Source organism: Oncorhynchus masou, chromosome 15, assembly GCF_036934945.1.
Source record: "Oncorhynchus masou masou isolate Uvic2021 chromosome 15, UVic_Omas_1.1, whole genome shotgun sequence".
In the NCBI taxonomy this organism is placed as follows: Eukaryota; Metazoa; Chordata; class Actinopteri; order Salmoniformes; family Salmonidae; genus Oncorhynchus; species Oncorhynchus masou.
Genome location: NC_088226.1, coordinates 19,063,980 through 19,078,387, shown reverse-complemented (window position 1 = coordinate 19,078,387; position 14,408 = coordinate 19,063,980). Strand labels below are relative to the sequence as shown.

Here is a 14,408-nt window from a genome sequence, read left to right as displayed (position 1 = left end):
CGTTCTTACTCTTCCCTCGCCTCTATCGCCCTCTCTCTCGCTTTGTCCCCCAAGGACTTGGGAAGCCTGAACTCTCAGGCCAGTGAATGACTTTAATATCAGTCAAGTGCTTCTTCCATCTCTCCTGGAAGAAATCTTCATTAAATGGGCATGTTTTTCTTCTCCTCTTTTTCCCCCTGGTTGTTTCTCTTTTTTGGGTCCCAAGGAGGATGTGTGTATCTGGTCTACTTTTCTTTTCTTTTAGCTGGAGGCTTTTACATTTTTTTTTGGGGGGGGGTGGCTGTCTGCAAATGTGCAGTTGTTTGGGCTTTAACCTAGATGTCATCCTTAATAACAGAGCTGTCAAAACAGCAAAGGAATATAGACACACACACACTCATGCACTCCATAATCAACGTACACATCCAGAATAATCTATTGATGTACACAGGCATTCAGACTTGATGAGCATGTGCACAGCCACACACACACACGTAGTGTGGTAATGTTGATCATATATGTGTATATATAGTTGGGTCTGAAATTATTGACACCTTTTGATAAGGTGAGCATTAATGACTTGATAAAATAAATTATTAAAATGCTGAGCTATATTCTACGTTTATTTATTAAAAAAATATATATTTCACCTTTATTTAACCAGGTAGGCCAGTTTAGAACAAGTTATGATTTACAACTGCGACCTGGCCAAGATAAAGCAAAGCAGTGCGACAAAAACAACAGAGTTACACATGGGATAAACAAACCTACAGTCGATAACACAATAGAAACAATCTATATACAATGTGTGCAAATGTAGTAAGATTAGGGAGGTAAGGCAGTAAATAGGCCATATTGGCGAAATAATTACAATTTAGCATTAAAACTGGAGTGATCGAAATGCAGATGATAATGTGCAAGTGGAGATACTGGGGTGCAAAAGAGCAAAAATAAATAACAATGTGGGGATGAGGTAGTTTGGTGGTCTGTTTACAGATGGTCTGTGTACAGGTGCAGTGATCGGTAAGCTGCTCTGACAGCTGATGCTTAAAGTTAGTGAGGGAGATAGAAGTTTCCAACTTCAGTGAATTTTGCAATTTGTTCCAGTCATTGTCAGCAGACAACTGGAAGGAAAGGTGGCCAATCGAGTTGGCTTTGGAGATGACCAGTGAAATATACCTGCGGGAGCGCATGCTACGGGTGGGTGTTGCTATGGTAACCGGTGAGCTGAGATAATGCGGGGCTTTACCTAGCAAAGACTTATAGATGACCTAGAGCCAGTGGGTTTTGTGACATGTGTATTGAGGGCCAGCCAACGAGCATACAGGTCACAGTGGTGGGTAGTATATGGGGCTTTGGTGACAAAACGGATGGCACTGTGATAGACTACATCCAATTTGCTGAGTAGAGTTTTGGAGGCTATTTTGTAAATGACATCGTCGAAGTCAAGGATCGGTAGGATAGTCAGTTTTACTAGGGTATGTTAAGCAGCATGAGTGAAGGAGGCTTTGTTGCAAAATAGGAAGCCGATTCTAGATTTAATTTTGGATTGGAGATGCTTAATGTGAGTTTGGAAGGAGAGTTTACAGTCAAACCAGACACCTAGGTATTTATAGTTGTCCACATATTTTAAGTCAAAATCGTCCAGAGTAGTGATGCTAGTTGGGCGGGTGCGGGCAGCGATCAGTTGAAGAGCATGCATTTTTAGTTTTACTAGCATTTAAGAGCAGTTGGAGGCCACGGAAAGAGTGTTGTATGGCATTGAAGCTTGTCTGGAGGTTTGTTAGCACAGTGTCCAAAGAAGGGCCAGAAGTATACAGAATGGTATTGTCTGCGTAGAGGTTGCAAAGAATTACCAGCAGCAAGATCGACATCATTGATGCATACAGAGAAAAGAGTCGGCCGAAAATTGATCCCTGTGGAACCCCCAACAGGCCCTCCGATTTGACACACTGAACTCTATTTGAGAAGTAGTTGGTGAACCAGGTTAGGCAGTATGTGAATTATATTATTTTAAATAAACACAACAGATTTTGTTTAACAAGTAATCATTTTTCTTCTCAAAAAGGTAGGGGCCCATATTATTGACACTCATAAAGATTCTTATAAATAAAGTAATCAAAAGTTGGGTATTTGGTCTAAAGGTCGACCGATTTAATTGGAAAAAATAAAATACAGATTTTGGACACCGATTTTTATATATATTGTTTTACACCTTTATTTAACTAGGCAAGTCAGTTAAGAACATATTCTTATTTTCCATGATGGCCTAGGAATGGTGTGTTAACTTCTTGGTGACAGGGGGCAGTATTTTCACGTCCAGATGAAATGCATGCCCAAATTCAACTGCCTGCTACTCATCCCCAGAAGATAAGATATGCATAGTATTAGTAGATTTGGATAGAAAACACTCTGAAGTTTCTAAAACTGTTTGAATCATGTCTGTGAGTATAACAGAACTTATTTAGCAGGCGAACCCTAGAGGACAAACCATTCAGATATTTTTGTTGTTGTTGAGGTCACTCTCTTTTCAATGAGTTTCATTGGGAATCCAGATTTCTAAGGGACCTTCTTGCAGTTCCTATCGCATCCACTGTATGTCAACAGTCTTTAGAAATTGGTTGAGGTTATTCCTTTGTTGTTCAAGATGGCCATACTTCTTCATGAGGGTCACTTGAAGTGTACTGTTAGTTTGTTTTCAGTTTGTTTTCTTCCTGTATAGAACACAGATCATCCCGTCTTCAATTTTATCCATTATTTACTTTAGGTATTTTTCAAAGTTGTTTTAAAAAAAGTAGTTTGAAATGTTTTGGCAAAGTTTACAGGTAACTTTTGAGATATTTTGTAGTCACGTTGCGCAAGTTGGAACTGGTGTTTCTGTTTTTGCTTCAAATGCTCAAAATAAATGGACATTTTGGATATATATATCGACGGAATTAATCGAACAAAAGGACCATTTGTGATGTTTATGGAGTACTAACAAAAGAAGCTCGTCAAAGGTAAGGCATGAATTATATTTTTATTTCTGCGTTTTGTGTCGCGCCTGCAGGGTTTAAATATGTTTTTTACGGAGGTGCTACCCTCAGATAATAGCATCGTTTGCTTTCGCCGCAAAGCCTTTTTGAAATCTGACATGTTGGCTGAATTCACAAAAAGTGTAGCTTTAATTTGCTATCTTGCATGTGTGATTTAATAAAAGTTAGATTTTTATAGTAATTTATTTGAATTTGGAGCTCTGCATTTTCCCTGGCTTTTATCCCAGAGAGGTGCCTTGTTCAGGGGCAGAACGACAGATTTTTACTTTGGCAGTTTGGGGATTCAGTCTTGCAACCTTGTAGTTAATACGGTTAACTAGTCCAACGCTCTAACCACCTGCCTCTCATTGCACTCCACAAGGAGCTTGCCTGTTACGCAAATGCAGTAAGAAGCCAAGGTAAGTTGCTAGCTAGCATTAAACTTATCTTATAAAAAACAATCAATCAATCATAATCACTAGTTAGCTACACATGGTTGATGATATTACTAGTTGTCCTGCTTTGCATATAATCGATGCGGTGCGCATTCACGAAAAGTTACCTAAACATCAATGCCTTTCTTAAAATCAATACACAAGTATGTATTTTTAAACCTGTATATTTAGTTAATATTGCCTGCTAACATGAATTTCCTTGTCACTTCTCTTGCAACAGAGTCAGGGTATATTCAGCAGTTTGAGCCGCCTGGCTCGTTGCGAACTATGTGAAGACTATTTCTTCCGACAAAGACAGCCAACTTCACCAAACGGGAGATGATTTAACAAAAGCGCATTTGCAAAAAAAGCACAATCGTTTCACGACTGTACCTAACCATAAACATCAATGCCTTTCTTAAAATCAATACACAGAAGCATATATTTTTAAACCTGCATATTTAGCTAAAAGAAATCCAGGTTAGCAGTCCATATTAACCAGGTGAAATTTTGTCACTTCCCTTGCATTCATTGCACGCAGAGTCAGGGTATATGCAACAGTTTGGGCCGCCTGGCTCGTTGCGAAATAATTTGCCAGAATTTTACGTAATTATGACATTGAAGGTTGTGCAATGTAACAGCAGTATTTAGACTTATGGATGCCACCCATTTATATAAAATATGGAACGGTTCCGTTTTTCACTAAAAGAATAAATGTTTAGTTTTCGAGATGATTGTTTCCGGATTCGACCATATTAATGACCTACGGCTCGTATTTCTGTGTGTTATTATGTTATAATTAAATCTGATTTGATAGAGCAGTCTGACTGAGCGATGGTAGGCACCAGCAGGCTCGTAAGCATTCATTCAAACAGCACATTCCTGCATTTTGCCAGCAGCTCTGCTGTTTATGACTTCAAGCCTATCAACTCCCGAGATTATGCTGGTGTAACCGATGTAAAATGGCTAGCTAGTTAGCGAGGTCCGCGCTAAAAGCTTTTCAAATGTCACTCGCTCTGAGACTTGGAGTAGTTGTTCCCCTTGCTCTGCATGGGCATCCAGTGGAGACTTGGAGTAGTTGTTCCCCTTGCTCTGCATGGGCAACGCTGCTTCGAGGGTGGCTGTTGTCGATGTGTTCCTCTTTCGAGCACAGCTAGGAGCGATGAGAGGGACGGAAGCTATACTGTTACACTGGCAATACTAAAGTGCCTATAAGAACATCCAATAGTCATATGTATATTAAATACAAATGGTATAGAGAGAAATAGTCCTATAATTCCTATAATAACTACAACCTAAAACTTCTTACCTGGGAATATTGAAGACTCATGTTAAGAGGCACCACCAGCTTTCATATGTTCTGAGCAAGGAACTTAAATGTTTGCTTTCTTACATGGCACATATTGCACTTTTACTTTCTTCTCCAACACTTTGTTTTTGTGTTATTTAAACCAAATTGAACATGTTTCATTATTTATTTGAGGCTAAATTGATTTTATTGATGTATTGTATTAAGTTAAAATAAGTGTTCATTCAGTATTGTTGTAATTGTCATTATTGCACATACATTTAAAAAATAAATCGGCTGATTAATCGGTATCGGCGTTGAAAAATCACAATCGGCCGACCTCTGATTTGGTCCCATATTCCTAACATGCAATGACTACATCAACGGTGTGACTCTACAAACGTGTTGGATGCATTTGCAGTTCATTTAACCTCTTGGAACTCTAGGGGCAGTATTTCATTTTTGGATAAAAAAACATTCCCGTTTTAAACAAGATATTTTGTCACGAAAAGATGCTTGACTATGCATATAATTGACAGCTTTGGAAAGAAAACACTCTGATGTTTCCAAAACTGCAAAGATATTATCTGTGAGTGCCACAGAACTGATGCTACAGGTGAAACCAAGATGAAACTTCAAACAGGAAATGAGCAAAACTTTTGAAGCGCTGTTTTCCAATGTCTCCTTATATGGCTGTGAATGCACCCTGAACGAGACTACAATATCTGCCGTTTCCCCAAGGTGTCTGCAGCATTGTGACGTATTTGTAGGCATATCATTGGAAGATTGACCATAAGAGACCACATTTACCAGGTGTCCGCCCGGTGTCCTGCGTCGAACTTGGTGCGTAAACCTCAGCTGCAAGTATTTTTCCATGTGATTGAGAGGAGAAAGCAGACTTCCACGAACGATATATCAATGAAGAGATATGTGAAAAACATCTTGAGGATTGATTCTAAACAACATTTGCCATGTTTCAGTCGATATTATGGAGTTAATTTGGAAAAAAGTTCGGCGTTTTGGTGACTGAATTTTCGTTTTTTTTTTTTTTTGGTAGCCAAACGTGATGTACAAAACGGAGCGATTTCTCCTACACAAAGAATCTTTCAGGAAAAACTGAACATTTGCTATGTAACAGAGTCTCCTCATTGAAAACATCCGAAGTTCTTCAAAGGTAAATTATTTTATTTGAATGCTTTTCTGGTTTTTGTGAAAATGTTGCCTGCTAAATGCTATGCTAAATGCTACGCTAGCTATCAATACTCTTACACAAATGCTTGTTTTGCTACGGTTGAAAAGCATATTTTGAAAATCTGAGATGACCGTGTTGTTAAGAAAAGGCTAAGCTTGAGAGCTAGCATATTTATTTCATTTCATTTGAGATTTTTATGAATAGTTAATGTTACGTTATGCTAATGAGCTTGAGGCTATAACTGGATACAGGTTTTTTTCGTAGCCAAACGTGAACAAAACGGAGCGATTTGTCCTACACAAATAATATTTTTTGAAAAACTGAACATTTGCTATCTGAGAGTCTCCTCATTGAAAACATCTGAAGTTCTTCAAAGGTAAATGATTTTATTTGAATGCTTTTCTTGTTTTTGTGAAAATGTTGCTGGCTGAATTCTAGGCTTATAGCTATGCTAGCTATCAATACTCTTACACAAATGCTTGTTTAGCTATAGTTCAATAGCATATTTTGAAAATCTGAGATGACAGTGTTGTTAACAAAAGTCTAAGCTTGAGAGCAAATATATTTATTTCATTTAATTTGCGATTTTCATGAATAGTTAACGTTGCGTTATGCTAATGAGCTTGAGGCTATAAATAGGATCCCGGATACGGGATTGCTCGTCGCATGAAGTTAAGTTGTTTCATATTATTTTGTGCCCAATTAGAAATGAATGGTAAACAATGCTTTGTGTCATTCTGGAGTCACTTATACTATAAATAAGAATAGATTGTTTCTAAACACTTCTACATGAATGTGGATGCTACCGTGATTACGGAAAATGAATTATGAATAATGATGAGTGCGAAAGTTAGACGGTCAAAGATCATACCCCCAGAACATAATAACAAGGGAGGTTAGCATGTATAAAGGCCACTCCAAAATGATACTATTTACCATTCATTTCTTTTGGACACAAAATAATGTGAAACGCAGCCGAAACAAACTGCAAATGCATCCAACATGCATGAACAAAACAGACCCTCTAGGCCACAAGCCTATGGGCTAACCTTAAAGGGAAGCGTTTTCAGAAAACCTTTTCCCATGGGCAGGATTAGAGACCTTCATTCCATTTATACCAGAGACCGGACCGCATTCCCGAGACGGCACAAAGGAAATCCTTGCATACGGTGTCATCAGAGTTCACTCTGAACAAGTACATATAACCACAGAGATCATACATCCATATAGATGGCATCAGAGTTCACTTCAGGGAATAAGTTTTCAGTACAGAGACCAAACATGGCTTCAGTGGTATTATGCTCTCACACATACCAATAGTCAGTCCGCTAGATACTGTGTGAGAGAGAGAGACTGAGATGTTGGCCCCTCATCAGGGGGAAGGGCTGACTGGCCCTTGAGTATTTTCCTTGTGTTCCTGGGCCATTTGCCATAGATTAGGGCCGAGGATTTAGCCGTGTTACATACACACGGCATACTGTGACCCCTGTGCATATACACAAGTAATCTGTTTCGTACTCACACACACACACATACACACACACACACCCTTCCAGGCTGTTACCAGGGGCCAGGATTAGTTGTGCAGCTAAATAGGCTTACAGGATGGGGAAGGCAGGACACTGTGTGGAGTGAAGTGGTGCATGGGTGATGACCCCCCCCCCACGGTAGAAGGTTACCGTACCGTGAGTAGAACCCCCCTGTCCCAGGTCGCGCCAGGGTCAATCTCAGGCTCCCAGAGTTCGGCTGGCGGCCAGGAAGAGATCAAGGATCCCATATCAGATATAGGTCCACATAGTCCTGTCAGGAGGTTCTCGCCTCTGTCTCAGCCTCCTCTCTCCCTGCATCTCTTTTTTTCTCTGTTTCCATCTCTCTGATGATCTCTCTATTTATCTTTCTTTTGCTGTGTATCTACCTGCACACTTCTCCCATGTTTCTCTTCATTCTGTTGCTCTATCACTCGCTCTCTCTCTTGCTCTCTATTCCTATCTCTCTTTCTTCGGGTCATCCACTCTTTATTTATAGACCCTTAACCCATGGGTTCCACAGGGCATTCATTCTGCCTGGCTGAAACCTGTGTGTGTGTTTTTCAGGTGTGTGTAATAGGCATTGTAGTTTGTGTTCCCGACATCTGTGTGTACTTTTAACCCCACCGAATCTAGACCTTCCATCTTCTCCCCCGTTTGTAAATTCAGAGCGTTGTCGGACTGTCCGGTCGTAAAATCAGAGTGTTTTAGTCTCGGAGCGTTTTGAGTACACACTGGACCTACTGCTGAGCAGTAGGTTCGATACTAGCGTTCTGACCTCACACCGGCAGTCAAGCACCCAAGCTAACTGGCTAAAGTTAGCTAGCTTGCTAGTTACATCCAGACATTAAATGAGAGAACACCTCACTTTGACCATTTTACTCTCCCGAGCAAAGCTGGTTAGGCTCTTTACATGTTATCCAGAGTGTTGGAGACTGTAACTGTGCTGCTGGCAACAATTTAAATCACACTTTTTTTGGCTGATGTTTACTGACACCGGCCATATTCAACAGGTGTTGAGTGTTCATAAATTCCTAAGTTATTCTGCGCTCTGGCACACTCAGACGAGAGTGCTCTGAAATCGGAGTAGATAGCCAGAATTAACCATGTCCGTTAAGAATGCACAACGACTACACCACTTAGCTAAGAATGATGTGAATAATCAAGTCAATAAACGTTGGGTAGTTAGATAGCATATAGTTAATATACTAGCTAGTTCGATGTGTTAGTAGCCAGCTGACGTTAGTTAACTAGCTAACATACCAGTACGTACTGCTGTAATGCAGGATAGCGTAACTAGCAAATTGTCAGTCAACATAACGTGTAGCGTAACTTATTTGAAAAGTCATTGCTTTATTACATTGCTCAACATTTTCAAAATTAGTTAAATCAATGAATTTGTATCCGCTCTCGTCGGACTTCGGCAGCATATTTTCCACCATTTCTTCCAATCTGAAAACGTTGTGAAGCCACGCCCGTTTTCTGAAGAGTTGCATTATGGGCCCTAAAAGCACAGAAATGGTGTCCACTGCTTGTATACTTCGTATTTTGACGAATGTAGTACGACATCCGGGAACTTTTTGCATAATAACTATAGCCATACTATGACCAATAAGCATACTACATAGTACGAGTATCCGAACACAGCTCTAGTCCTCTTTACTAACATCAGCACTTCTCTCCTGTAAAGTGCTTCTTTGTATATTGCTGTAGTTCCAGTATTGTTAGCTCGAGCTCCTGTAGTTTAGCCACAGTGTATTGTTTTAGTTCCAGAGCTGTAAGGTCTAGCTCCTGTAGTTGTTTAGCTATGGTTGTACTTCCAGTGCGCTAGGCCGGTCTTCGACCACGGCACCAGCCCTCTGCTGCCAGAACATTCTTCACACCTTGTAATTACTGAGTTTCAGTCCAGGGGATTTCAGGCCACTAACAGCTGTAGCTGTCAAAAAGGCCAGTCAGAGGAAACAGACTGTTTTGGACATACTATTTTAGTAGGTGCATGTTCATTTGTGTGTGCGTAGTACACCTCAACAGAGGAAGGAAAATCTGACTACGAACGGTTCAGCTACGCTAACAAATACCTCTAAAGCTCAAAAAGATTTTGAGCAGCTGGGAAGAGCCTTTCGACGCATAAGCTGGTCTTTCAACCGGCTGAAATGATCCTCTCTTCGCAGGATGATACGTTGTGCATTTTCTCGGGCTCGTTTCAGCCGTCTCCTCTATTCTGTTCACTCTCCAAAGGATGGCACAAAACAGCCATGCTAATGCCTCCAGTACGCATCACAACAATAGTCCTGGCGTCCTCGGTCGCGCTCCGAAAATCGTCACTAGACATTTGTTTCCCCCGCCAATGAAACCTAGTCCCGTTTCCAGTTCCACTGCAAATGGAAAACAACCAAGAACGAACAAGGCTAGTTGGTTCTGCTGGTTCTGCCACGGCCCGTCGCGGTCTGGTTCCTCTAAGGGAATTGAGCCATCAGAGACCTTCTTGCCTGGGGTATGCTTCCTATCTGATCCCAAACCCAGGACCTCTCTAGGAAGAGAGGGCACAGGAGCGTCAATAAGGCATCAACTACCCAGCTGAATGCCACGTAGAAGTTAGAGCCCTCATCCCAGCCCATAGCAGAAGCAGAGAGAAAGAGTTCCTATTTGAGGTGCCTTTTGGGATGTACACTTCAACGCCATAATAAAACCACAGCCCTGGACTGCATGAAGAGTGGTAGGGGAGTTACACGACCGTGGTGTTTGCAGCTGTGTGAAATCACCGAGCTCACCTCTTTCCGCCATGATTATTTCATGCCGGCTGTGATATTGTAATGCATTTTTAAGGGACTGAGAGGTTATCTCTCACACACTCTCTTTCTAGGGAGTGTAGGCTAGTCTTTCTAGATCAGTTCCTAGAAATCTGTAGCTCGAGGAGTAGGGTCTCTCTCTACTTGTGTTGGATGCTGATTGGCCTGTGTTGGATGCTGATTGGCCTGTGTAGGGCAGCATAATCCCATGAAGCATCAAACACACACCACTAGAACAACAATGGACTTCACTATTTTAGTTAGTGCTTACTGCTTGTTTTCCAAGGATTCCAAGTTGACCTAATACTAATGCCTGATGTTATGAAGAATTTGCTGTTTGAATCAGTGGGAGTCTATAAATATGATAGCACAGAGACTTACCCAGTAAAAGGGCTTAATATTTTTCATGGTTGTGCCACTGCCATGCTAAGCAGTGCCACTGCCAAACTGGGCACAGGGATCTCCTCTGGCATGTGGAGAGGGCATCACCCACCACATGTGGCAGTGCCCCTGTCGTAACATGACTGTCTACCTTCTGCCTGGGAGGGTAGGCTTACATACAGTATGTTCACTATGCGAACGCAGCGTAGCGGGGCTAGATTCACGCCCCATGTCCACACTGACTCCCTCACCGGCTGCATTCAGTTACATTTCTCTACCTTTACAAACCCCATAAGCTGAGGAAACCAGGGCCGTTTGGCACAAAATGGACGGCGTCCGATGTGCTATGTTTTCTAATGTATGGTAGGTTTCAAGTCATCCATGTTGGCTCCGCTGATCCTGATTAGGGGCGACAGACTTGGAGGCTTAACGGGTCACCTGACCTTCACACAGGGCTCAAAGCAGAGGAGTGGTTGGCCTGGCCTGTGCACTCTGCCACAACACACACACCAGCTCTGGTCTGCTGGCATTAGGGGCTGTCGCCACTTAATCTCCCCCACAATAGTGTGTGTGTGTGTGTGTGTGTGTGTGTGTGTGTGTGTGCGATGGAGCGGATTAGTGATATTCCTGGGAAAAGTGTAACACCAGAGAGGCACACTAATTGTCGCCACAAGCATTACTCATAGTTGCTGCAGGGCATCGTTCTTTTTCTTCTCCAGTCATTATTCTGTTGCATCTGGCTGTACATCTGTTCATGTTTGCTCTCCGTCTCTTTTTACAGCCTGTTTATTCATCCCTTTTCTATCTGTTTGTATTTGCTCTCTGTTTACGCTCGGTATGTTGGTTTGTTTGCTTGCCTGTCTACTCATCTTCTCTCCTGTCTGACCGTCCTTTTTTAGCTGTGCTTTTGTTCTTTACCTGTTTTTTTTTTTTTGGGGGGGGGGTTTAAATATTCATCTGTCTTCCTGTCAAATCTGTTGTCCTCTTTCACATATCGGCGCATGCACTGAGTGTAGAAAACATTAGGAGCACCTGCTCTTTCCATGACACAGACTGATCAGGTGAGTCCAGGTGAAAGCTATGATCCCTTATTGGTGTCCCTTGTTAAATCCACTTCAAACAGTGGAGATGAAGGGGAGGAGACCGGTTAAAGAAGGATTTTTAAGCCTTGAGACAATTGAGACATGGATTGTGTATGTGTGCCATTCAGAGAGTGAATGGGCAAGACGAAAGATTTAAGTGCCTTTGAACCGGGGTATGGTAGTAGGTGTCAGGTGCACCTGTTTTTTGTCAAGAACTGTAACGCTGCTGGGTTTTTCACGCTCAACAATTTCCCGTGTGTATCAAGAATGGTCCACCACCCAAAGGACATCCAGCTAACTTCACACAACTGTGGGAAGCATTGGGGTCAACATGGGCCAGCATCCCCGTGGAACGCTTTCGACACCTTGTAGAGTCCAGGTCCCAACGAATTGAGGCTGTTCTGAGGGCAAAACGGGGTGCAACTCAATATTAGGAAGGTGTTCCTAACGTTTGGCACACTTAGTGTGTCTCTGTCCAGCAGCCTCTACCGCTCTCTGTATGCCATCACTCACTCATCCCGTCACAATGACTGGTTCATAGGTCAGCAACACAGGCTCTCCACTTCTGTTAGTCTTCTCCAGTATGAATGGATCTGTATGAGTTACTCCAACACACAAGCACTATTACACCTGCACTGTTCATGGGCAATGTTCTGATCAGTGACCTTGATCTAGATATTCACACGATGACAGTGAAACGTGCACATTGTATTTAACAAACATGCGTTGTATTTGCAAGGCATCTGCCTCACACACACACACCCACACACACACACACACACACACCACACTTCAACACAATAGGCAGAAAGCTTCCCACACTACTTGCCTGTCAGTCTCTTGCGGTCATCGTCCCTACGGACGAGGAGGGCACTATCTGGGGAGGAATGGGAGTTAGTATGATGGCCCTGTCTGCCCATAAACCCCTTAAGGGATTAACCAATGGGAGCTCATTGGTGCTTAAGACTACTGAGTTAATGCCCACCTGGTGTGGCACAACTAACCAGCCCCTGGCCAAGCTAGGCACACGCAGCCGCATAGATGAACAGACACACTGACACTCACATACACATGTGCACACACACACACAGATAATAGTCCCCATGTGGGCCCTTTGGTAGAGCATGGAGGTTGCAAAGGGTTGTGGGTTCGATTCCAATGTATGTACAGTCGCTCTGAATAAAACCCATCTGTTAAATGACTCAAATGTCAACTGTTAATGTCTAATAAACGTAGTCTTTCCCACACACTGTTTTCCCCATCAAATTGCTCTATTGGCATCAAAAGTGTCCACACGCTGCCAAAGCTAGCACATTTCCCTCAGCTTAGTGGGTTGTAAAAGTCGTGTCTTAAAATATGTTAACTGCCTCGTTTAAAATGCCCAAATAGCAGAGTGTGATCGGGCATGATTCAGTGTAGAGAGTAGCACGTGTGGTGTTGGTGGTGCCACTGTTAGTCACTGTGGACAAACACGTGGCTGGACTCTGCTCTCTCTGACAGACACACACAGAAAGGGAAGTTGAACACCGTGTGGGCACTGTTAAGACGTCGATGTGTTGTATTGATTCATCGGGGGTTGTGTAATTGTGAGTGCGAAGACAGCATGTTACATATTAGGGCTGGGAATTGCTAACGTTTTATGTCTATTGCGATTCGATACTGTGATTATTTTTTTATGTTCCGGACATATTGCTCATCGTATGTCTGCTGCAGGGAGATGAGAGAACAAGTGATCAATCATGGAAATAACAGTTCTGAAAACAAATATGATATATCGTCAAAAATATATCGCCTGTTCTAGTTTTGCTATCTCGATGATACCACTGCTATCAAAAATGACCTTTTATCAGCCCAACCCCCTCTCTCGTCTTCCTATTCTTTCTCTCTCGTTCTTTTTCACTTCCACGATGCTACATTGACATCAAAGCATGAAATTCATATTTGTATATTGCCAAACAAGAACACAACAGCAATCTTTCTCCCCTTCACCTTTTTTAAAATAATAATAATTATTATTATTATTATTTATTTTTTACAATGACATTTCTTTTAATGCTCAATTAAAGCAAATGTCACAGCCGACCCTCTCGCTCTCTCAGGGTTTCTTCCGGCGCAGTATCCAGAAGAACATGGTGTACACCTGTCATCGCGAGAAGGGCTGCATCATCAACAAGGTCACCCGCAACCGCTGCCAGTACTGCCGCCTGCAGAAGTGTTTACAAGTGGGCATGTCCAAGGAGTGTGAGTACTATTCCTCTCTCTGTATGTCTCTCTCTGTATGTCTCTCTCTCTGTATGTCTCTCTCTCTCTGTATGTCTCTTATGTCTCTCTCTCTGTATGTCTCTTATGTCTCTCTCTCTGTATGTCTCTTATTTCTCTCTCTCTGTAGGTCTCTCTCTCTGTAGGTCTCTCTCTCTGTAGGTCTCTCTCTCTCTCTGTAGGTCTCTCTCTCTCTCTGTAGGTCTCTCTCTCTCTCTGTAGGTCTCTCTCTCTCTCTGTAGGTCTCGCTCTCTCTCTCTGTAGGTCTCTCTCTCTCTCTCTGTAGGTCTCTCTCTCTCTCTGTCGCGCTCTCTCTCTGTATGTCTGTCGCGCTCTCTCTCTGTATGACTCTCGCGCTCTCTCTCTGTATGACTCTCTCTCTCTGTATGACTCTCTCTCTCTGTATGACTCTCTCTCTCTGTATGTCTCTCTCTCTGTATGTCTCTCTCTCTCAATTTCAATTT

General features: G+C 42.2%; 1 pseudogene; it reads left to right on the top strand.

Annotated features, from left to right (window-relative positions):
• The window catches only part of LOC135555827 (retinoic acid receptor alpha-like), a 187,040-nt pseudogene that overhangs the window by 166,417 nt on the left and 6,215 nt on the right, over positions 1–14,408 (top strand).